The sequence below is a fragment of the Sarcophilus harrisii genome, chromosome 6 (genome assembly GCF_902635505.1).
Source record: "Sarcophilus harrisii chromosome 6, mSarHar1.11, whole genome shotgun sequence".
NCBI lineage: Eukaryota > Metazoa > Chordata > Mammalia > Dasyuromorphia > Dasyuridae > Sarcophilus > Sarcophilus harrisii.
In genome coordinates, this window is record NC_045431.1 from 128292026 (window position 1) to 128316266 (window position 24241).

General features: G+C 35.0%; 1 protein-coding gene across 1 annotated transcript in view; it reads left to right on the plus strand.

Moving 5' to 3' along the window:
• ELOVL6 (ELOVL fatty acid elongase 6) overlaps positions 1-24241 on the plus strand; it is a 123004-nt gene that overhangs the window by 77611 nt on the left and 21152 nt on the right. The gene's annotated exons all lie outside the window — the stretch shown is intronic.

Below are 24241 nucleotides of genomic sequence, written 5' to 3' on the forward strand. Positions count from 1 at the left end.
ATCTGAATTCAAATCTTGTCTTAGCCACTCAACAGCCATATGAACCTGAGGAAGTCACTTGATTTCACTTAGCCTCAATTTCTCCATCTGTAAAATGAGGATAATAATAATAATAATACCTATCTTCTAGGGTTGTTGGAACGATCAAATGAAATAACATGTGTAAAGTTCTTTGCAGACCTTAAAGTATATATGTTATCTATTGTTATTACTGAGAAGATTCCCCCCCCCCCCCCCCCCAGTTATTCAGTTCGTCTTTTACGACAGTGGGGAAAAAGTTGTAGATAACCTATTTTCTTTGCTTAAAGACAGATAAACAGCAGAATAGAAATTCTTAATATTTTAAAGTTCACAGTGCTAGGTTGAGCTTCCTTGTTTGTTCCTTGTGACTAGGACTCTTATTTCAGCAAAGGGACAATCTTAACAATCTTAAGCATCCACTTCTATCAGTACACACCAGAGGTGTACAGAAATCCTCAAAGCTAAAGAATTACCTTAGCCCCTGCCATAGACACTCTGGGTAATTTTGATGTATGGATGTGACCTGTCACTGTACCTGTCAAAGAAGCAAAACCAGTCTCCAAACTACATGCCACCTGTTATTTAACAGACCTATTTTTGGAGCCAAAAAGTATATTCCAGCTATGAAATTCTAAGGTTAGACTACCCAGACCATCAGCAGACAATTGGTGCTAGGGCAGGTGGCAGGTTTGTTCAGAGATATAGAAATGACTCCCTTTAGATCTAATTTTGTCAGCTAACTTGCCAGTTGACTCATAGATTTCTTTCTCTCTCTCCACCCACTAATTTACTTCCATCCTAATCAAATCAATCAATATTTATTGCAAATCTGACATTCTATTGATTTAAAATGAGGACAGAAATTCAGATTGGAGGCAGATAGTGAAGTACCTTAAAGACTGATGCTTACTGAATAGAGGACATGGGCAGACCTTCATTTTAAGAAAAATCACTTTCACAGGTATGTGGAGGATGGGCTGAAGTAGGAATAGTTTTGAGAGGGAAACCTGTTAGGAGGCTTTTGTAAGTATTTAAGTGATTGATGAGGGTCTGAACTAGAGTAGTAGTAGCTGTGTGAAGGGCTGAATGTAAGAGAAACAGTCAGATTTGGCACCTTATTGAATATACAACACAAAGGAAAGTGAACAGCCAAGGATAACACCTATGAATCTGGCAGAATGGAATAATAGTAGTACCCTTGAGAGAAATAGGAAAGTCTAGAAGTTGGATGGGTTTGGGAGGGATTGCCTTCTATTTTTGACTTAATGAATTCTAGCTGTCTGAAGGACAAACATATAGTAGATCTATGAGTTATCATTATGGAGTGATAATTAAGCCCAGGAAAGCTGATGAGGGTAATGAAAGCATGGAGAAAGAAGAGGTCTAAGACTGAGCCTTGGAGAATTCATCAGGCAGAGATGAGCTGACCGGTAAACCAGCAAAAGGAAACTGAAAAGAAGCAATCAGAAAGAAGAGCCAGAAGAGAATTATATTACATAAACTCAGAAAGGAGAGAGTATACAAGAGGAGGAGAGAGTCATCAACAGCATCAGTCAAGTTTCTGCACATTTATATTGAAAGGGTGTAGTCATGTGGACTGATTTATTTGGAGAAACTCTCCTTGTGGAACATTCCCTCCACTGATTTTAATCAGAGAAGTTATATGACTTGGCCATGGTGAAAATGCTAAGATGTATGGTAGATGGGAGTTAAAATCAAGTTTTCTTGACTCTCCCCACCTCCCAAGATTGTTTTTCTAGTCATTATGTCACATAATGTTTCTTTATGTATATAGGTCCATCCATAGAGAAAACAATTTTTGAAATAAATTGTCTTATATAATCTTTTAAGATAAGAGAATCCTTTTGTCCTTTGTTTTGATTTTAAAATACTCCCCAAAACCTTTAAACAATGTTTCAAATATTTTTCCTCTTAAAAAAACAAACAACAACAACAACAACAGTGAAAATTTCTCCCCACCAATTTTTGAAGTTCAACTATTAAATTTCTTTGAGTGGCAAAAGACTGGCTCTTAATTATGAACAAGAATGAGAGAGAAGTTAAATAATTAATACAATAGCTAAATCAAATACTTTGTCAGTTATCTAGATATTTAACATAAAAGTGGAAGTATTTTTTGCCTGGATTGTCTATATGATTTCCTTATTTTTCATTTCATTTTAATCTATACACATTCAGTTTTTGTCTACACTGTGCACATTTAAAAATAATCTTCTTGATATTTTTTATATCACCTTCATTACCACATATGTTTCTTCTCCTTCCTCTTCCAAGAGGGCCATTCCTTGTATTAAAATAGATGAAGAGAAAACAATAGTACATCAAAATTAACCAACACATCAGTTGAGTCTGACAATATGTGTGATGGTCTATACCCATAGATCCTCTTTCTCTTAGGAAAGGAGGAAGGTGCATATTTTTCATGGCTACTTTGGGGACAAATTTTACCATAATTGCATGGTGTTCAGTTATCATTGCTAATGGTGGTGTCATTTTTTCCATTTGCATTGTTGTGTTCATTGTTGTGAATTTTATATTATTGGTTCTGCTTACCTAATTTTTTTTTTAATAATATATCATTTTCCCCAGTTACATGTTAAGAAAAATTTTAGCATTCATTTTTACAAGATTTTGAGTCCCAAATTTGTTCCCACCTTCCCCTCCCCTCTTCCAAAAATGATAGCTAGTTTGATAATATTTTATACCTATGCTATCATATAAATATATTTCCATATTAGTCACAATTGTGAAAGATGAAACAGATCAAAAGAGGAAAAAAATCATGAGGAAGAATAAAGTAAGAGAAAAAAATATACTTCAAACTGCATTCAAATTCCATCAATTCTTTATCTGGTTATGGTTAGCATTTTCCTTCATGACTCCTTTATACTTGTCTTAGGTCATTGTGTTGCTAAGAAAGCTGAGACAGTCATGATTGATTATCACGTAATGTTACTCATTCTTACTTTAGATAAGTTCATATAAGTCTTCCATATTTCTCTATATTTATCTTAATCTGTTCTTACAGTGCAGTAATATTCTGTCACATCAATGTATCACAATTTGTTAGCTGTTCCCCAATTGATGGGCATCTAGTTTGTTTCCAGGTTTTTGAAAATAGAAAAAATGTTGTCATAATTATGTTGGCATATATGAAAACTTTCTTTAAACTCCTTGAGGTATTTGCTTTCCAGCAGGACTTCTTAGGTGAAAAGATAGGGACATAAATGTACTGTTAATGGGACTGAGAGCTGTTATTAAATTCCCTCATCTGTGACTGAGTCTGTACTATTCTTTATCATTCAGGTCCACCCCATTTTTTTTAAAGAAGATCTTTTTTGTGCTATGATCCCCTGTGGTAGTCTGATAAAACCTAAGGACTATCAGAATAATGATTTTAAATACATAAAATAAGACAGAGAATTACAAAAGAAACCAATTACATTAAAATACAATTGTCAATATACATATATTTTAAAAATTCATAGACCCCAGATTAAAAACTCCTTTGAGCAATATGAAGCATAAGCTTCCAATTCCAATCAATCATTTTTTTTCAACCTTCAGAATCCAAATTTGTGATCTTTTTTTAGGTGACTACATAAGTTTTTGCTCCTCAGTAAGCAAGTGACTGAGATAATGCACATCATTTGAATCCCTAAGTCTTTTAGATAATATTATTCTATAGCACTAAGTCCAAGTTGGGGTCACCTTTGATAGTAACCTACTTCTCAGTAAGAGAACATCAAAAATGTCATGCTGCTATCTCTGTAACCTCATTAAGCTGCCACCATATCTCCCTCAGAAGAACCCTAAATCATTCATTTCTCTTACTGTTCATTCTCAGTAGGGTTACCATAATTCATTTTAATGGCCTTTCCAAAATGTTTAATTAATAAATTTCATTCCCTCCACAATGCAACAATTGTGCTTTAAAAAAAAAAGTCTGCTGCTGAATTGAATTGTGTGTGTGTGTGTGTGTGTGTGTGTGAGAGAGAGAGAGAGAGAGAGAGAGAATGAATGAGAATGAGAATAAGCATGGAGGCATCTACTAGATCAGGAGTTATTTCCACCCAAGCCAAATTTAAATTGATCTTAATAAAAAAACCAACTATATGCTTATAATATGCTAGGCCTTGAGGATACAAATAATGGGTCACTATTCAAAAGAAGCGCACATTCTAATGGGTTAGATAAGTGTTTATACATAGATACACTAATGCGTGTGTGTGTGCAGATGTAGATATATATTCATACTGTATATAGTAGTACCTTGTACATGTATATGTATACATACGTATATGTAGATAAATATAAAGAAAATCAGTTCAATACAAGGTAAATAGAGAGGAAGATAACTAGGAACACTAGAAAAGGCTTCCTACAGAAGGTTATTTTTGAGCTGTGTCTTGAAGGAATAGAGGGTTTCTATGAGGTGAGTGTCAAGAGAGGATGCTAGAAAACATTCCTAGAAAGGTATAGAAGTCAGCTAGTACAATAGGAAGTGTATAATATAGCCTAGAAAGCAATAGGAAGCTACTGTAATATACTGAGTAAGGAAGTGATGTGGTAAAATCTACACTTAAAAATAAATCTTCTAATTCCCAATGTGGAGGGTGGACTCAATTGGGGAGGGACTTAAAGCTAGAAGGAAGCCTTTGATTTAATCTGGGGTAAAAGAGTTATGGTCCTAAACTTGTTGCTACTGTTGTTATTGTTTGTTCTTTGTTCTCAGAGGACTGTGACCTTAGGGAAAGGATGCCATGACATCTAGTGAATTGGATTTGAGTAAGGGGGAATTTTCAAAGTCACCAGCTTCACTTTGTTTTCCAGAGCCATCTAGGTCCAGTGGCAAGATATAGATCAGGACAACTGGAGTTCTGGAGAGTTCATATTTGAGAATTATTGTAGAGATTTAGGCAACAAGATCTTTAGGCAGCAAGATCTGATTGTTGATTGGGAATACAGGATGAAGGAGAAGCAGGCAAATTCCTTTTTCAACATGCTGAATTTGAGATATTCTTCTTATCGTTAAGGAAGATACTAGTGCTAAGTATGTACATATGTACATACACATCTACCTAGAGTTGATCATTAAGTTCATAGGAGCTGAAGATATTAATAAGAGAGAGAATAAAATAGAGTGGAATAGAAAGTACCTGAACTGAACCCAAACTATTTGCTGCCTGAATATCAGATAGCCTGATCCTTCATCCTATCTTCCCTGACTGTGGTTACTCCAGTAATTATCAGAATAGTGATCCCAAGGTGGTGCCTATTTTATCCAAGGCATCATACTAATACCAAAAAAAAAAAAAAAAAAAAAAAAAAAAAAAAAAAAATCCCTTTTTTGGAGGAAGAGAAAGGGGATGTAAGAATGGCATTGTTAAATAAGATGTGCTTCCTTTCCTCTAAAAGGGAGGGAGGCTATTAAAGCTTAAAACTACATTAAGACTTTTGGGTCACCCTGTATAATACAGACTCCATTTGGTGCAACAAAGAATTATAATTTCATCTCCTAATTTCTCATTCTGGTACTTTAGGCCAAAAAAAAAAAAAAAAAAAAAAAAAAAATCAAACCCAAACCTAAAAAGAAAAGCCATCTAAAAATTGACTTTAGATTTGAAAATTTTGGATTTTGCTTCCTTCCCCCTTCTCACCTTACCTCTTAAGAATGTAAGCTCTTTAGGGGCAGGAGGTATAATAAGGGGTAGCAATTCATATTCTGTAACTTTTAATGGGAAATCAGAGGAGGGACTTCCTTTGGGAAAGGAAAGAAAAGACTGCCTTTTCAGTTTCAAAAATGAGTCTATTAACCTAAACACCTAGTCATACAAAAATGTAAAATAAAATCTTTCCTATATTCAAAAAGAAAATTGACTTTATAGTATAAAGATATGGAATTGCTGTCTGTCTCCCAAAGCTATGAGAATCTCATTGTGCTCAAATGGAACCAAAAGAGAAAAGGAAGATACCTTACATGAAGAGATCACTTTGCTTTACAAAATTCTGAGCCACTAAATCATGGCAGGGTAAAGCCAGAAGGTATCTTTATGTTGTTCGGTCATTTCAGGTGTAAGTGCCTCTTTGCAACCTCATTTGGAGTTTTCTTGGTAGATGCTGGACTGGTTTGCCATTTCCTTCTCCAGCTCATTTTACAGATAAGGAAATTGAGGCAAATAGGGTTAAATGACTTGCCCACGGTCACTCAGCTAGTTTTAACTCAGGTCCTCTTGACTCTAGGGCCAATGCTCCAACCACTGCACCACCTAGCTGCCCAGAAGGTGCCTCAGAATCTATTCCATCGTAGTCATTTTTATAGCTGAAGAACTGAATTCTGACTTTGTTCTTAGGCTGCCTATATCACTTACTTTCTCTGACCTTCAGTTTCTATACTTGTAAAATAAAGGAGCAAGCCTAAATTATTTTCAGACGCTCTTCCAGTGCTAAATCCTATAATCTATTGAGTTTTCTTTTCAAGACCAGGATTTATAAATTGGAGAAATAAAGTAATTTTTCGGTTATTTTAAGTACAAGTCAGATGCTTGCTCTTTCAAATTTTGGGCCATACAACTGAAAAAACCACATATGGAGAACTTTGAACTCTGCAAGTGTCCTCCAGAATCTATCTGCCTGTCAGTTAATGACACATGCATGCTTGCATTCCCAGACCAATTAATTCTTCCTCATGTCTGTTATCTTTGTGATAATACTTATTTGTGAATCTCATTCAAGCCATCATCTCTTTCCTGGACTCTTGCAGTAGCCTCCTGACTAGTCCCTCTTACTGCCATTCTCCTTCGTTTGCTTTTTATCCCAACCCTCATCTGATTGCCAAATTAATTGAATTATTCATAATGAAGATTACAGTTCTCATCATGTAATGAATATTCTCAAGTGAATCTTTAACATTGTGACAAGAGGCAAGAAGACCTAGAAGTTCCCTGTGTGGGAAAGGTTTTTGAGAGAGGCCTTAGGTTAGACTACATGTTGTCTAAGGCTAGTTTTGAATTCAGGCTTACCTAACTCCAAACCTGGTGCTCTGCATTGTTGTATCTAACTTTCCAAAGTCAAATCTACCAAAGTATGAAGAGCTTATAGCCTGTTTCATTGAAAGAGAACCTGAGCCAGCCAAACTGGAACTTTGTCAAGTCTCCATAGCTTTCTAACATCATTTCTTTGTTCATTCAGTTCTCTTCACCTATAGTGCCTTTTATCACTTTTTTTTTTAAATCACTTAGGACAATCAAGGTCCTATGGGGTCTAACTCAAGCTACTTATATGGTTGGATTTCTTATTATTCCCCTTCAAGTATTCTGTTTTCATTAATTAATTTAATTATTCACTCTTTCAGGAATCATTTCTTAAGTGCCTATTGTTTCTCATATTTATTAAATAAGTGTATTTACTAAATTTAAACACATTGAATGCTTTGTTGGCTTTAAAGGTGAGGAAACTGGAGATTATAGAAGTGTCTTACCCAAAATTACACTGGAAAAAACCATCAGAGTTGGGATTTGAACCTGTGATCTATGCATCAAAAACCTTGCCTACTGTATTCTTTGCACTGTACCATCCTTCTTCCTTCTGTCTAAAACTGATCATCCCCTTCTTTTGAAGCAAGGAGTTTTAACCAGTTTTTGTGCCATGGACCTGGCTGGTATGATAGGGCAGTAGATTGCGATCTGGGCCTAGTCAGAATGATTGGTCTTCCTGAGTTCAAATTTGGCCTCAGACCCTTACTTGCTTTGTAACCTTCGGTTAGTCGCTTAATCTTCATCTATAAAATAAGCTAAAGAAGGAAATGACAAGCCAGTCTTTGCCCCCCCCCCCAAATAAACAAACAAACAAACAAAAACCAGATGGGGTCATGAAGAGGTAAACATGTCTAAAAAAACAACTACTTTGATAGTATGGTGAAATCAATGGATCCCTTCTCAGAATGATGCATAAAATATATAGGATGACAAAAATTTAAGTTATGGACCTTGCCAACCTCGATTTGCTACTTTGGATTTACCTGTGTTGTATATTGATTAGGTTTTTATTTTTATCATGTCTCATCATCTCTACTGATTGTAAATTCTTTGTAGGGAGGCTTTCCTGGATAGCACTACAAGTTAATCTTAAAATGCTGCTCGTGTCACATCATTCCTATGCTCAGCATTTTTCAGTGTTTCTTCACTAGTTTCTTCAGTAGTCTCTAAAGTGAGTTGTATATACCTCAGAGTCTACATAACATAACCCATGAAGTGTATCTTTTAGAACTCACTAATCTGAGGGCAGTATGTATCTCATCCTTGCTATTCCAGTACTTGCCTACCATACACTTCACTGGGAGGAGTCCCCGTAAGAAGACCTTGGGGACAGTGTGTGCTTATGTTGAGAGGTAGACAGGGGAATTTTCCCAGCGGTGCCTGTACAGCTGCAGGAGGTACCCAAGTTGAGATTACAGTCCCTCCAATAGACTAAGGTCTGATGCAAACTTTTGGGTAACACCGCACACCCTCATTCTCCCCTGCCAAGCAAGTTATAGGTTGGAGTGACTTCATTTCTAGGTCTTCATCACCAGACGGATGCAGCCATGGAGAAAGTCAGCCTTGTCGGAGTCCTTCTCCCGCCAGCTCGCCACTGGGCCACTGATGCCAGCATATGATAATTCATCGGGGCAGTGGCGGCAGGCGGGGGGCAGGATCCTTGGAAGATGAAGGCTGTGAAGGAGTGGAGCCCAGCCCAGCACCCCTCCTAATGCCAGGAGGGGAAGGTATGACTACAGTATTTCCATCTGATTTAATGAAAAATGCTTATTGGAACAAACTGATCAACAGCCTCACCTCCCTCAGCTGCATTGACACATAATAATTATAAGCAGTGAGGCAGGGGGAGGGGGGAAAATAATCATCTTTATTGTTATTATCATTAATCATCATTAAACATAGCAGAGGAGATGAAAATCATGTGAGAAAAGGATAACATTGTCGTTCTGTTTGTTATTGGAGGAAGGACACCAAGAACCATATCAAGGGTAGTTCAGTGAGCCTTTGTAGGACAGGCTTATATTCTGATACTTCTTCAGCTATGAAAAGCAATTGTTATATAGTCACCTGTGAAGTGGTCTATAAAACATTCAGTAGAAAAGAATATTAATAGTGTAATAACTGGTCTCAAGACCATTTCTAGCTGATAAAAAATGAGTGAACTGATTGTGATAATAATGATATATGAATGTGTGTTTTCTGTATGAGTGAAGACAAGTCTAAGACAAATATCCCTGAAAATAGTTGAATGTTTATGAGTGATGGCAGATGGGATTCACTGATATACAGGGGAAGGTAGGATCTCCCCTTCACAGTCAGAGTGTGGATAACCAAGATATCATCCTCTCTACTACTCTGGTTTCTGGGGGTTAAGAGAATGTATTGATGTTTTTTCTCACCCTTTGCAAAAACTGTTTTTGAAAGGTAAAATATTTCTGTACATATCTGTCTATGTATATTTAAACAGTCATATCTGTCAAACTACTTACAGATAATGTTACAGCAGGAGTAGTTGGCCCTTGATAGAATAGAAGTGGCACTGATTCCCTACCTTCAGTCAGCACACTGCTAAATAAACCTTCTTACCTCAACTCAAGTTTCTTGGCAAAGAACTTGGGATGAAACCTTCAAATAACTCTGTCCTCAAGAGTCAAATCAAGGCTTTAAAAAAATAATGAAATATATTCAAGAACATTGTTCTCACCAAAAACCAAATATACATATGTGTATACAAGAACACATATGAATATATATATATAGTTTATGGGAAAGCAAAAATGTTTTGCATTATTAAAATTGAAAATTATTTTTAAATCCTGTTATTAAAAAGTCTTTACTTTTTAAGTACTATTTTGTGTATATTTTAGAAAGGACATGATATGCAAGTAATATGATTATAATTTGTAAGTAAATATACGTCTATTGCATGTTCAGAAATGTTTTACTGATATGACAAAATTTTTAAAAAAAGTTTGGGAGCATCTAGGTGGCGCAGTGGATAGAGCACTAGCCCTGAAGTCAGGAGGACCTGAGTTCAAATATGGCCTCAGACACTTAACACTTCCTAGCTGTGTGACCTGGGCAAGTCACTTAACCCCAGTTACCTCAGCAAAAAAAAAAAAAAGTTTGGAGCCCACAGCTATAAGATCCTTGAAGGCCAGCATATTTGTATTCCCCACAGTGTTTAACATAATGTTGCAATGGTATTCCATAAATATTCAGGGAATGAATAAAACATGGCTTCCAACTATTCCCAAACTTTAGAGAGTGAAGGCCATTCTTCTAAATTCATTGCAGGATACATTCACACTCAAATGACATTTACAGTCAGTTCTCTTCTTCAGCCTTTATGAAAGTTAGAAACATCTGGATAAAGTTTGACTTAGCTCTATAAATACAGCCATTACTCTTTGCATTTTTTTTTTCATTTGATATCAATGAGAACTCTATTTGGGAAGGAGACATTATGAGGAAACAGAGCTCAGCATCATTTTGCAATCAATGGCAGTGTAGACTGGATGTGTCATTCTGGGGGGGAATGGTGTAATAACTGCTATCTTTGATTTCTAAGAGGAAAAGGAAATAAAATTTCTTGTCTATTGAATTTACGAAACTGGCTTCATCCCATATGCCCCAGAGAGCATTAGGTATTTTGTGTATTTGTGTGGAGAAGGAAGGAGCTCATACACATAAAAGTTGAATGAGCAATAAAGAGCTTAGTCTTTCTGAAAGGGTTTTATAGAAATCAGAAAAGCCTCGTTGGTTCTTAAGAGGCGTCATTGCAGGGACCTAGCTAACCTGAGCATGTAGGCCCCTCCATTTGAATGATGTGCCTAAGTGCCAGGCAGTGAACTACTATTGCCTATGCAATTCTGAAGTTTTTATTTATGAATGTATACAGATCAGGCCACCAAAGATTACTGCAATCAAGCTAATTAGAACAAAATGCTTACATTTTGAAAATGGGTTCTAACTCATCAGAAAGACCATTTGATTTGCTATATATTTACTAGCCTCACTTAGGGGCCCCAAACCAAAAACAAGACAGGCCTCATGCAAGTAAATATCAAGAGTGATCGATCCATCCTGTGTTTTCCCTTTTCTCCATCTCTAAAAAATGCAGTGACACTACCCTCCTTGTTATTCCACAAACAAGATATTTCCTTCTCCTGATTCTGGATATTCACTGCTTATTCCTTGTACTTGAAATTCTCTTCGTCTTCATTTCTGCCTCTCGAGTTCCCCGATCTTTCTTCTTCAACTTCCAGCTAGAATCCCCCCATAAATGAAAAGCTTTTCCTTGATCATTCTTAATTCTAGCATCTTTCCTCTGTTGATTTTTTCCAATTTATCCTATCCATGGATTATTTGTGTATAGTTATTTTCATCTTGTCTCACCCATTAAACTATGATCTCCAAGAAATTTATTTGGCTTTTGCTTTTCTTTGTATTCCAGACTGATGGCTCTTTCCATTACACTGTGTCACGTCCCAAAAATTTACTAAAACTTGAAGCTGTTAAACTTCATTAAGCAAAAAAATAATAATTTATATAGAATTCATTCTGATTTAAGGGGTCCATATATCAAGGAAAAGCTTATAATTTTTAAAAAATTTTTTAAAAATTTAAAATAAAAAAACCCTTTTAAAAAAGTCTCTTCCTTTATAATTATAAATATTATATTTTATGCATCTTAATTTTTTTTTCTTTTTGGGGCCCATGGGCATCACCAGACTGCAAAAGGAACCCATGATACTAAAAAAGCTGAAATACATATTTCAGTATTATGCATGTTTTGCAGTTACAATAACAGTTTTGTAAAGTGTTTTAATTTATTTAGCAGAAATACTACTTTCTTCTTGAGTTGCTATTTGAGATATCCAGAGTAGTCTAGATATGCTAAAGTTTACTTTGCAGAAATGACATAATTACCTTAGGACAGATTCTGCAGTAATTGAGGAAATAAGGGCAAACATTCCTTAAGCATTTGTAAAGGATTACTTCTGACTTTATGGCATGCTTACTAATTCTTCTTGGGCTACTTTACAAATCCTTAAGTGGGTTTTTAATTCTTAGAAGATTTTTTTTTTTATCAAAAGTGGGACATAAGCTCAAAACTGAATCCTTAAAATAATGACCCTCTTAGCTATAGTTCAAACCTATTAGAATTAATTCTTTTTGACACTATGCCTAATTACATATTCTGGACTATATCTTGAATATTGTTGGCACTTGTTAAATAGTACTCCCTACAGTAATAAGATGGTAGCAGAAAATGTAAATGTGAATAAGCGTTGTATAAAGTATTAACTATAACCATTCAGGAGATGGAGAGGCCAGGAAGTACAATAATATCTGGGGAGTCATCTATTACTCATATGCTCTCCTTTATGTACTCTACATTCCTGCTAAATTGATCCTATTAGCTTTTTCTCAACTTTCAATATTCCCAGTTTCCCCAGAAATTGTCTCCCTTCCCAGGAGTTCTTCCTTCTTTACTTCTGCTTCTTACATCAAGGCTCAGTTTGGGAGCCAACTCCTAATTTAAGACTTCTACATTCCTATAGTTATTGTTGCACTTTTCTTCCTAAAACCACCTTGTATTTATTTACCTATATATACAGTATATGGAAAGAGCACTGAATTTGGAATCATGAAGATTCTTTACTTGTTTTTGACATTAGTGCAATCACTTAACTCTTCTGAGCCTGAACTCTATAAACATCTATGAACATCTATAAAATTCAAGTTATATGAAACAAAATAGGTGCAACCAAGATGAAAAAGAAAACCAACAAAGGGGAAATATATATCTGACAAGGATCTGATATCCCAAATATATAAAGAACTAAATCAAATACATAAAAACTAGAAGCCATTTCTCAGTGGATAAAAGACTAAAAAATATAAACAATTTTCTAAAGAACTGCAGTATATTAACAAGAACATGAAATATTTCTCCAAGTCAGAATGTAAACTTAAACAACTCCACTTTGTTCTCAGGAGATTGATAAAAATGACAAAAGATGTTATTGTTTAATCTCTTTATTTCTGTACAACATGGCGTGATTCACCATTTTCCAGCTTATTTTATAGATGAGGAAGTGCAAGCGAACAGGATTAAGTGATTTACCCAGAGTCACAAAACTAGTGAATGTCTGAAACAGGATTTGAACTCAGGCAGAGGAGTCCAGGCCCAGCACTCTGCCACCTAATTTCCCCTTTAAAAAATAAAGGAAGAGTTGGTATGAGTGGGTATGGGGGGGTGAGGTGGCGGGGTAGAGACTGGAAAGATCAGCACAAGGTCCTGAGTATGTCTTCCTCTTTGGGGAGCTGTGAATTGGTTCAACCCTTCTTGAAGGCAGTTTGAAATTATGCTAAGAAATTACTAAAGTGATCACATCCTTTGACCTAGAGGACTCACTGCTAGACATATAGTTTCAAAGATATCAGTAATAGAAATAAATTCATGAAAATACTTATTGCAACACTGTACTATGAGATTGAAAACGGAGAAGGTGCTTATTGATTGAGAAATAGCTAAACAAATTGTGATCCATGAGTATAGATTTTGGAATATTAATATGCTATAAGAAACATTGAATTAGCAGAATTCTTGAGAAGAGAAACATGAATAGAGTGAAATAGGAAAAACAACCATTATAATAGTGTTCAAGAAAAAAGCAACAACAAAAACAAAACAAAACAAACCCAAAACCTCAAAACTGAGTGTTGTGTAATCTAAAGACCAAGCTTGGTCCCAAAGAATACTTATAACAAATTCAATATCTTTTTAGTGGTCAAAAGAGAGTAATCAATTAGATCTCTGTATTTAGATAGATTTAAGACACAGAACCAGTGTTTTTAGTGTAGACTTAATGAAGTTACTTGTCATTAGAAAAATGAGGTTGAGGAAGTATCTTAGTTTGAGAACATTATCAGTCAGGCAAGTTTAGCCAGTGGGTCACCTGGATAAAGGAAATTTCTGTGGAATGGTCCTGGAAAAATAGACTAACCATTGACTACAAAGAGTTTTTGGTGCCAAAGATAGAAATTTGTATTTTTATCCAGTTGTAACAAATGGGAATCTCCTTTAGTGACACAAGATTTAAAGAAAACATCTTGTCTGTCCCAACCTATAGCTCTCAATAGACAACTCTGCAAAGGCTTTACATACGTGGTCTCATTTGAGCCTCACAACAGTGCCATAGGGAAAATATTTAAGATTTTGTTATTCTTCACTTTACAAAAGAAGAAACTGAAAAAAGTTCAGTAACTTGCCCATGCTTATATAGCTAATGGGTATCAGGAACTCTACCTCAGTTCTTCTTAACTTCCAAGTTAAGCACTCTTACTTTCCCAGGCATCTGTCAAGACAGCTGAAAGCTCACCTTTTTTCAAAGGCCTTTCCTATTCACCCCATGTCCCCATTCCAACCAGGTTCTAGTGCCTTTGCATCTGTGATTACTCTTCATCTGTTCTGCATATATCTTATGAACCTAATCATTTAGGTGTTATTTCCCTCATTAAAATGTATAAACTTTTTTAGCTTTACCCAGTGATTATCATAATATATGACATATTGAATCATTTTGGTCATGTCTAACTCTTTGTGACATCTTTTGGAATTTTCTTTTCCAAGAAATACTCTACCTACCCCATACTGCATCAACACTGGACAGAACTCCGTCCCAGCTATAGTAACATTGCCCTGGAAAGGCCTTTTCAAAGCAGTAAAGTTTTTAGGAGTGAATTTTTTCAATGATAAAGTCTGGGATTTAGCATTAATGAGTGAATTTTTTCAATGATAAAGTCTGGGATTTAGCATTAATATCTCTGAAACTTGTTCTCTTTTTAATATATATATTTTCATTGCTAGCTTTTATTTTCACATCACTGAAACATCTTTTGAAATCTCACCTCATCCTCACTCCTAGAGAACCATCCCACACAAGAACCTATTTTTTAAAGAAGAAGAGGAAGAAAAGAAAAATTGACAAAACCAATCTGAACATCAAAAAAAGTGTGGAAAATATATTAATGGTTCTACATCTGAGGGCCTTCTATCTCTGCTAAGGCATAGTGGGAAAGGCTTCTTCTTTTGCTTCCTTGGTATTAAGCTTGTGCTTTATAATTCTTCAGCAATCAGCTTCAATTGTTTTAATCTTACCATTTTCCCCTGAAATAAGCAGAGCCAGAAAAACAATATTATTGTGCTTTTGTATTATGTTCTTGGCTTTGTTTACTTCAGTCTGTACCTATTCATGTAAACATTTCCATTTTTTTCTTCATCTTACTCATTATTTCTTTCAGTACAATAATATTCCGTTAACATTTATGTACAACAGTTTGTTTAAAAAAAAAAAAATCTGTTCCACAATTAGGGGGATGTCCATTTTTTGAAAAAATTGATTCCAGGTATGTTAGCTGCATATTTTCACATTTTCATATATTATATATACATAAACACATATATAAAAGAGAGAAGGAAGAAGGGGAGGAAGAGAAAATACTTTAAACTATAATAAGACCTTTCGAACATCTTGCAAACATATACAAACATCTTATATATCTATGCATTTACATTTACATAAAAGGAACATTTGATTCCTGATCTAATTAAAGCATTTTGCCAAGAATCAAGATATATGGTTATAACCTGAATTTATCATCAAAGTCCTGTTTGTTATGAAAGGGGAAAAAAAGAAACAAAAGTAATTCCAATTAAGAAGTGTGAGTTAGTTTTATCTTTAGATTGTATGAAGCCAATTCTAGAACTTTGGGCAAAAGTCTAAATCACACACCCCTCCTTTTATAATTGCTGTGGCTCAGAAATTGTTAATTTGTTCACCTGGAATACAAACAATGCCCTTTGATAGAAATCAATAGTTGTCCTTTGTTGCACTTCCAGATGAAATTTAAAAAAAAAAAAAAAACTGCTGTCACTCTCATCCCACATGATCCCACTAGCTTTTAAGTCGTGAGATACTAGGCTCAGAATCTTCTTTCTGGCTTAGATGCCTTTGAACAAGGTGAACTGTCAAGGATAGTCTGCTTTTTGGTTGACAGGTCCTATTGTATAACTTCATGTCAGCCATTTAATTAATCTTTCACTCAGTCAGCAAGCATTTATTAAAAGCTAACAATGTACCATACATTATGCTAAGCTTTGGAGATAAGATACAAAGAAAGGCAAAAATTCAAAGAGGGTCAATGTGGAGAAGTTGATAAAACTGCAAGACTTGAAGTTAGCAAAACCTGGATTTAGATTCTGATTCAAATATAAAATAATTAATTGTGTGACTGGTCAAGTCACCTATTCTCTGTGTCCCCTCATCTTAAAAATAAGGGGGATGGATTTCATGACCTTTAAAGCCAGCTGGAAAGACACAATCTCATGTTGTATCATAAATGCTAAGTAGACAATAATTTAAAAAAATACTGAAGTTATGTTCTTTTATTCCCCACTCCACCACCAGTCAGGAAATAAAGAAGAGAGGGCAGATGAGGAGGCAGCCAGATAAAGTTCTACCATCAGTGAAGCATAGGTTTTTCAAGTTGGAAGGGATTTTAGAGGCAACTTTGTTCAGCCTTCTCTTGTGAAAACTGAGGCTCAGAGAAGGAAATAGAATGGAATGAGTATTTGTTGTGTCTACACTGGGTACTAGACACTGTGCTAAGTACTTTACAAATATTACTGCATTTGATAAGAAAACAGTCTGGAGAGGATAATAATTTGCCTAAAACCACATAGGTAGAAATGGAGCCCAGGATTTGATCCCAAATTTTTTGGCTACATAAAGGCTTCCCACTATACCACTCTCTTCTTTTTCATTCATCAAAGAAACTGAAAAACTCGTTCTTTAGTAAATATAATGTCAATCCTAAAGTAAGTTTGTATTCTGTACAGAATGTGTATAACATTACAGATAAATACTTCTTAAAGCTATGAGAAAAATCCTTCACTCCCAAACAAAATTCTTTTTTTTTTTTTTTTTTTTTTGGCTGAAAATACCAATTCAGCTAATTTGTCCTTTCAAGAGTCCTTTGAAAACACTAATGACTGGTTCATATGAAGAAGCTTGTTCAGTTGATTCTCCAGGTCTTATGGGAAGTCTTTTGTGGTTTCTAGGGCAAGGCAAAGTCCAAGAGGGAGATTACTTCACCGATGATACTGTTAAGTTTTTAGTTCCTTTGGAAATAACTGTTGATCTTGTAGTACAAATGTAAGTGAACTGGAGCTCTGGAATCATTTATGGGGGAAATGATTTCCTTAGCAGTTAAAGCAAAAAAAAAAAAAAAAAAGGCTAAAACTTTGCTGTAACCCAAATGGTTAAGCAAGTCAGTCATATCAATTAAGTTCTACCAAAAAATGTTTTGATAGTTCATGTAAGGTTGGCTCCAGGACTCCAAAGCTGAATGTATCACAGTCTCTATCTTCATAAAATTTATCTTTTCTGCTGGGAAAGATAAGTGAACTTGATATTAAGTGAAATAAGGCCATCACAAAGGACAAGCCTAGATAAAGTATTGTTAGAAACTTGAAAGGGAGGAGCAACTTCCATTTGGGAGAAACAAGTGAGCATTCATGGAAGAGATCCTGAATTTAGCCTTTTTTTAAAGGGAAGGATTTCAATAAGGGAAGTTGTAGAGAGATAAGGATAACTTAGACACATCCTATTCTATATCCTGAATCTTCCTGTAAAACAAGGCACCTCCTGCACACATTCTTAATGCTTTCCTCCACTGGGCATTTGTTTACATTGTTCTTTCTGCCCTAGAATACATCTCACCTTCACTACCAGCTTAATTGCTGCCCTTTTTAAAAAGTCTTATTCTAAATGCCACTTCAGGAAGGCAGTGTTCCCCCTTGGACTGTTCCTAAGTTAATTGGTATTATTATGTTATTATTCAACTTTTGTGCTCAAAGAGGACTAAAATAACATCACAATGTCAGGGTCAGTGTACTGTATGAATAGTTGTGGCTTATCATACCAACACAAGATCAAACACAAGTGAGTTTCTATATGTATTAAATCATCCTACCATGCCCAAGGGAGATATCTAAACTTTGCATTTCCCCCAGTGCTCAGCAGGATGCATTGTACCATTATAAGTGCTTAACAAATGTTGGCTGAATTAAGTTCTGTCTTTGTCTTGAACAATTCATTTCAATGGACTTTCTAAATAAGAATTGAAATTCGCATCTTAGTTTTTAAAAAATTACCTATTATGTATAAAATAATATAAAAGGTAGTATGAAGAATTAGAAAATAGAAAATAGCTTCAGAGAACTTCTAATGGATAAGATGAATGTAATTAAATGAAAATGCATTGATAAAAATAAGAAAAGCTAATGAACATAAGCATACTTCAGAAAAGACTTCTAAGGAAATATGTGTAATGTTTCTACCTAATCATGTATTTTTTCCTTTAAAGTGCAAGGAATATGGTTATATGAAGAAAAGAAGTATTGGAGGTATTCTAAGTAATAGTTAATACAATTTGAAAACTTAGCAGCAGGAACTGGGGCAGCTAGGTGCCAGCATAGATAGAGAAGACTGAGCCTAGAGTCAGGAAGACCTGAATATAAATCTGATCTTAACACTTGCTAGATGTATGTCCCTGGACAAGTCTTTAATCTTGTTTGCCTTAGTTTCCTCCTCTGTAAAGTGAGCTGGAGAAGGAAATGGCAAACCATTCTATATCTTTGCCTAGAAAACTTCAGAAAGATCATGAAGAGTGAGATACAACCGAAAAAACAACTAAATCAACAAAAAAGAGGCAGGAACAAGTGCCAGACTAGTCAATTCCTTGTTTCTTTGCCATATTGCAATATTTAATATTCATCTCTACCTATTTCTCTTCTCCTGTAAAATGACTTTTGATTCCTCAAGTTCAGGATACGTGGTTGACCTACATCCACTCACATCAATAATTCCTAAGCTCCTGTTAATGTTTTTAGTTCTCTTGCTAGCCAGATAACAGTCCAAAGCAAAAGCATTCAATGAAATGACAGAATAAGAAGATTGTAATAAAATATTCTCTGACTTTACCAATGTGCTTTACTTTTTCTCTGGTCTTCCAGAAAACGCAGTTCATTCAGAGCAAAAGCATTTAATGGAAGGACAAAGTAAGAATATATTAAAACATTCTCCCATATACCATAAGATTTACCTGGCTGTGAAACTTTCAATAGGTATCCTATAAATATTCTCCAAAATAAAGAACCAGCAAGAATCTGGGCTAAAAAATAGAGTTGGAAATTATTTTTATGACTAAGATATGATACAGAATTGAAATATCACTAAGTAACATATATTTAGCAATACTAAGCCCCTCATTCTTAGCTTCCAATGTATTTTTCTTAGATAAACTTTTAGTTCAGAAAACAAAATTCAAGGAAAAGACTATCAATCAGTCTTTAACTTAAATTATAAGTGGAGGCAGTTAAGTGGCAGTTGATTAAAGCAGTCTGTAGAACTTGAGTTCAAATGTGGCTCCAGGCACTTACTAGATGTATGAATCTAGCCAGGTCATTTAACCCTGATTGCCTCAAAAAAAAAAAAAAAAAAAAAAAAATGTTTAAAGAAAGAACTATGGCAACTGAATGCAGATCAAAGCATACTGTTTTCATTTTTTTATTTTGTTTTTTCTTTCACGTGGTTTTCCCCTTTTGTTCTGATTTTTCTGTCATAACACAACTAATATAGAAATATGTTTTAAATAATTGTACATGTATAACCTCTATCAGATTGCTTTAATGTCTTGGTGAGAGAAAAGGTAAAGGAGAGAGGGCAAAAAACTTTGGAACAAAAAATCTTTAAAAATGAATGTTGCAAACTATCTTTACATGTAATTGGGAGGAGAAATACTATTAAGTGAAAAAAAAAAGCAGAGGGAAAAACATAAAAAGAATTTTTAAAAAAAGTTATAAGTGCCATAGCCAGAACTCAATTTGTATAGGACATAAGTGCTACTTTTAAAAGCTAGTCAAGAAATTTATAACAAGCTTCTATGTTCCAAGATGGAAGCAGTGATTTTTTTAAAATAGAAGAATAGAATTATTCAGTACAGGGAATCATACAGCAATTCAATTTCTGGCAGACCTTTGGTAAACTTTGTCTTAGTCATGCATTTTATTGGGCCTTTTAACATTTTACACCCATTTCCTAGGATAGAAAATTATAAACTCAATGCCTGGATCCTGAGATGCTATCATTGTGTATGTATAGTGGTAAATTTTCCCATGGGGCATTACAACTTATTAGTATTTCTCAATTGAATGGCTTCCCAGTGTGCTAAATATTTTTCTTCTGAGCTGAGTAGTATTGAAAGAAGGAGTAGTAATGTGTGCGCCTTTAGCATTAGCCTAATTAGTCTTTGTGAGGACAGGGGTACCTCCCTCCTGGGTCCTTTTAGATTTCATTAGAAGTGCTTTTGTTTGAAAGTGCAAAAGCAAAGTCAGTATTTAAAAACACTTGGAACAATTTTGCATTAAAGTTTTGTTACATAAGCAACATCCAGTAAAGAATAAAGAAAATCACCTACAAAATTCAATTTCCATCCTTTCCCCCCTTCCCTCCCGGAAAAAAATTCTCCCAGATTCATCTCTCATCATATTAGTTTCTCAACTTATACTTTTTTAAAAAATTTCATTATAGAATTGACAGAAATTAACAAATATGAACATATCAACATACAAATGCTTCATTCATGTTCTTTTCTTTAATTTGCTTTTTGCTTACATAACTACCCACCAAATTCTTCCATCTATGCATAGAAGCCTTGCTTGTAATAAATAAGTATAAATAAAAGCTATATTTTCAGCTGTGGCTGAAAATGTGTAATTCATCTTGTTTGAAAATAAGTTTACCATATCTAAAAACAAGCCTTATTATTTTTCCCTGCAAAATAGTTCCATGTTCTTTATTTCCACCCAAGAGAAACAGGAGAGTTATCATTCATGGAGTTACTTAGACTCAAACTTACAGAAGTTTACAAGAGACTTTTTTGATAGTGCTTCCTCTGGATGTGGCAGAAGCATCTGGTAAAAGCTTAACTTACCCCCATCCCAGGAAGATGCTAAATAAAAGCTGATATTTAATATAGTACTTTAAGAAACCTAAAAACACTTTGCATACTTTATCTCATGTTCCCCTTGACATTCCTTTGAAGGCATTTCCGTATGTCTACACAACAGATTCCAAGTGTCAGTGGTAAAATTTAAATTCCAAGTTCAGTCTAATGGAAGGGACTGGGTCTGTGTCTTCATAGGTATTGGGAATTCCTCGGCAAAGAAATTCCTTTTTCTAAAGCACATAGACTGCTTGCAACTTATAGCAATTTGTAATCCAATTGCCTAGAGCACTAAGAGGTCACATAGTCACATAACCAGTAAGAGTGTCAGATGTGGTACTTGAACTTAAATTTTCAACTTTGGGGACATCCTGTGAACATGTACATATACATGTAAATATGTTTTAGGCTGTATGTGCATAAATTATACATAAAATATGATGAACACATACTGTGCCAGGAATGCACTCCCTTCTCACCTCCAACTTTTATCCCTAACTTCCTTCATAATTTAACTTAAAAATCATCTCATACTGGAGACCCTGCAGCTTCCAGCACCCCTCTTAGACATTCCTTTGAATATAGATTAATTTCTGTGCATTCTCTCTCTCTACACACTTGATATAAAAGCATCTTAAGAACAGATAATTACTTTATTTCTATAGGCCCAGTGCCTAATATGCCTAACCCACATAAAGATTTGACATATAGGTGGTGCTTAATGAATGCTTATTGATGAATGAGTTCATTGAAACAATACACTGGCTAAATTAGGGTTTAGAAACTCCTCTTATTTAAAGCTTTATGGAAGAGGTAGATTTTTAAATTCAAATTTGAATAAAGTTATCACATTCTCCCTAAGCCTTCTTCATAACCATCCTCATTTCCTTCAACCAGTTAATTAAACCAATCAATCATTACTTTCTAGTGTGTTCTGCAGTTTCTTTTATGGTCTGATTCTTCAGCATAAAAATTCATAATGAAACCACTTTCAGGAAGTTTTCTTTGAAAACTTACTTGGTCTAAAGAGAACTTATAAAACCACATTTTAGAAGACCCTAGGGCAAGCAATGCTTTAGGGATCAACCAAGGTATAACTCACATTCAGAAGTTTCCCTAAAAGCCATGTCTGATTTCCTATGATGAAGAAATGGATCCAGATGTTAAACCACTATTAAGATTTTACATTCATGACCACAAGAAAAATCTATATGTAAGATGTCTAATCTACATGTATAATCTACATGTTGGGATTCTCTTACTACTTTAAAAGAGAAAAGGAAATGTGCAGTATATGTTTGTGTTAATTCCTGAAGCACTTCATTCTCTAGTTGCCTCAGCTATTTGTGCTTGCTTATTCCATGTTTTAAGAGTGGAATGATCTGAGTGCTGTATTTAACCTTTATAGCTGAACAAAATTCCTTCATGAGACATATAGGATGATCAGTTATTCAGGTTAGCTAAGAATAAGAAACACAATGCTACCACTTCCTTCAAACAGGGAACTTACTGTTCCTATTAAAGTGAACTGGGCAGTTGCTAACACAGTTTGACACTGCTTGTTTCTGCCTTTAGTTAATGCTACAAAATCATGAAATGCAGTGGTGATCAGACTATATTGTCCCTTATGGTTCAGGAAGAAAGGAAGGAAGGAAAGAAAGAAAGATGAAGAGAAGTATTCCACAATTCTATAGTTTTGTTTTCTTTTGGCATTATATCTTTAAGGCAAGGAGGCTAGAAAAGTTCATTAGCTTTAATGGACTCAGGAGACTCAGGAGATTGGATTCATCCCAATCATATATTTCACCAGTCACAGAATCAAAGAATTTAAATATTGGAAGGGATCTCTGCAGCCATCTTGTCTAAACTACTCACCAAAGGAATCTTCTATTATACTCAGCAAGTGTTCCTCTGGCTTTTCTACTTGAAAACCTCCAAGAAAGACCTCTTTAAAGCAACCCATTCTACTTTTAAATAGCTTTAATTTTTAAGAAGTTTTTCCTTAAATCAAATCTGAATTTGTTTCTTTAAAATTTTTATCAATTGCTCCTGGTTCTCTCTCTGGGTCTAATCCCTCTTTCATGTGACAATCCTTCAGAACTTCAATTTACTCAAGAATTCCACATCCCCAATTGTGTGGCAAGCATTATGCTAAGTGCTAAGGATTCAGACTATAGCTACACATTCCATGTCTTTAGGGAGCTTATATTCTGTGAGCCCTTCCCAAGTGTTTTTTTACATTTTCATCTTACTCTGGAAGCAGAAGTCATTATCATAACCTTGTTATTTAAACAACTCCATTCTTGATTCTGGAGTGGCTATCAAGATTGTCTGCTGTGCTAGTAAAACCTCTATATACTAGTTTCTTGAGATAAGATCCCCCCCAAGAATTCCTAGCTCAATGCGCCAGGTCAATTCCTGAGCAACCATTACTAATTTCTTGTCTTTACTGTTTGAAACTACTATTTAATCTATGGATTCCTAACATCTCTGGTTTCCTTTATTTCCTCTCATATTTAGGGTCTTACTAATCATCTAGTTGCTAAGAAGCTCTCCTGTCTTAAGAAGTTTTTCCTTAAATCAAGTCTGAATTTGTTATCTATTGTTCCTGGTTCTATTCTCTGGGTCTTTTACATGACAGTCCTTCATAACTTGAATATCCTTCAACTTTCTGAACTGAACGGAAGAGAGAGATGGACAATGATGTTGTCACACTCATAGCCTTGTTTTCTCATGTGTTGCCCTCCCACTCCCCCAGTAGACTTTTTACTTGCATCCTTTTTACAGCACACTTTCCTTCAAAGAACAAGTTCCCCTCACTAACTTTTTTTTTCTTGCTGAGGCAGTTAAGGTTAAGTGACTTGCCTACGGTCATAAAGCTAGGAAGGGTTAAGTGATTTGAACTCGGAGCCCCTGACTTCAGGGCTGGTGGTCTATCCACTGAACCAATTAGCTGCCCCACCAACTTTTTAGAATAAGAATAATAAATACCCCCATTCATCACTGCCTTGTCCTGCAGAAATGGCATTCTGAATAGGAGTCAGGCTTAAAGAGTCAGAAAGACCTTTGCTTTTGTCATAGTT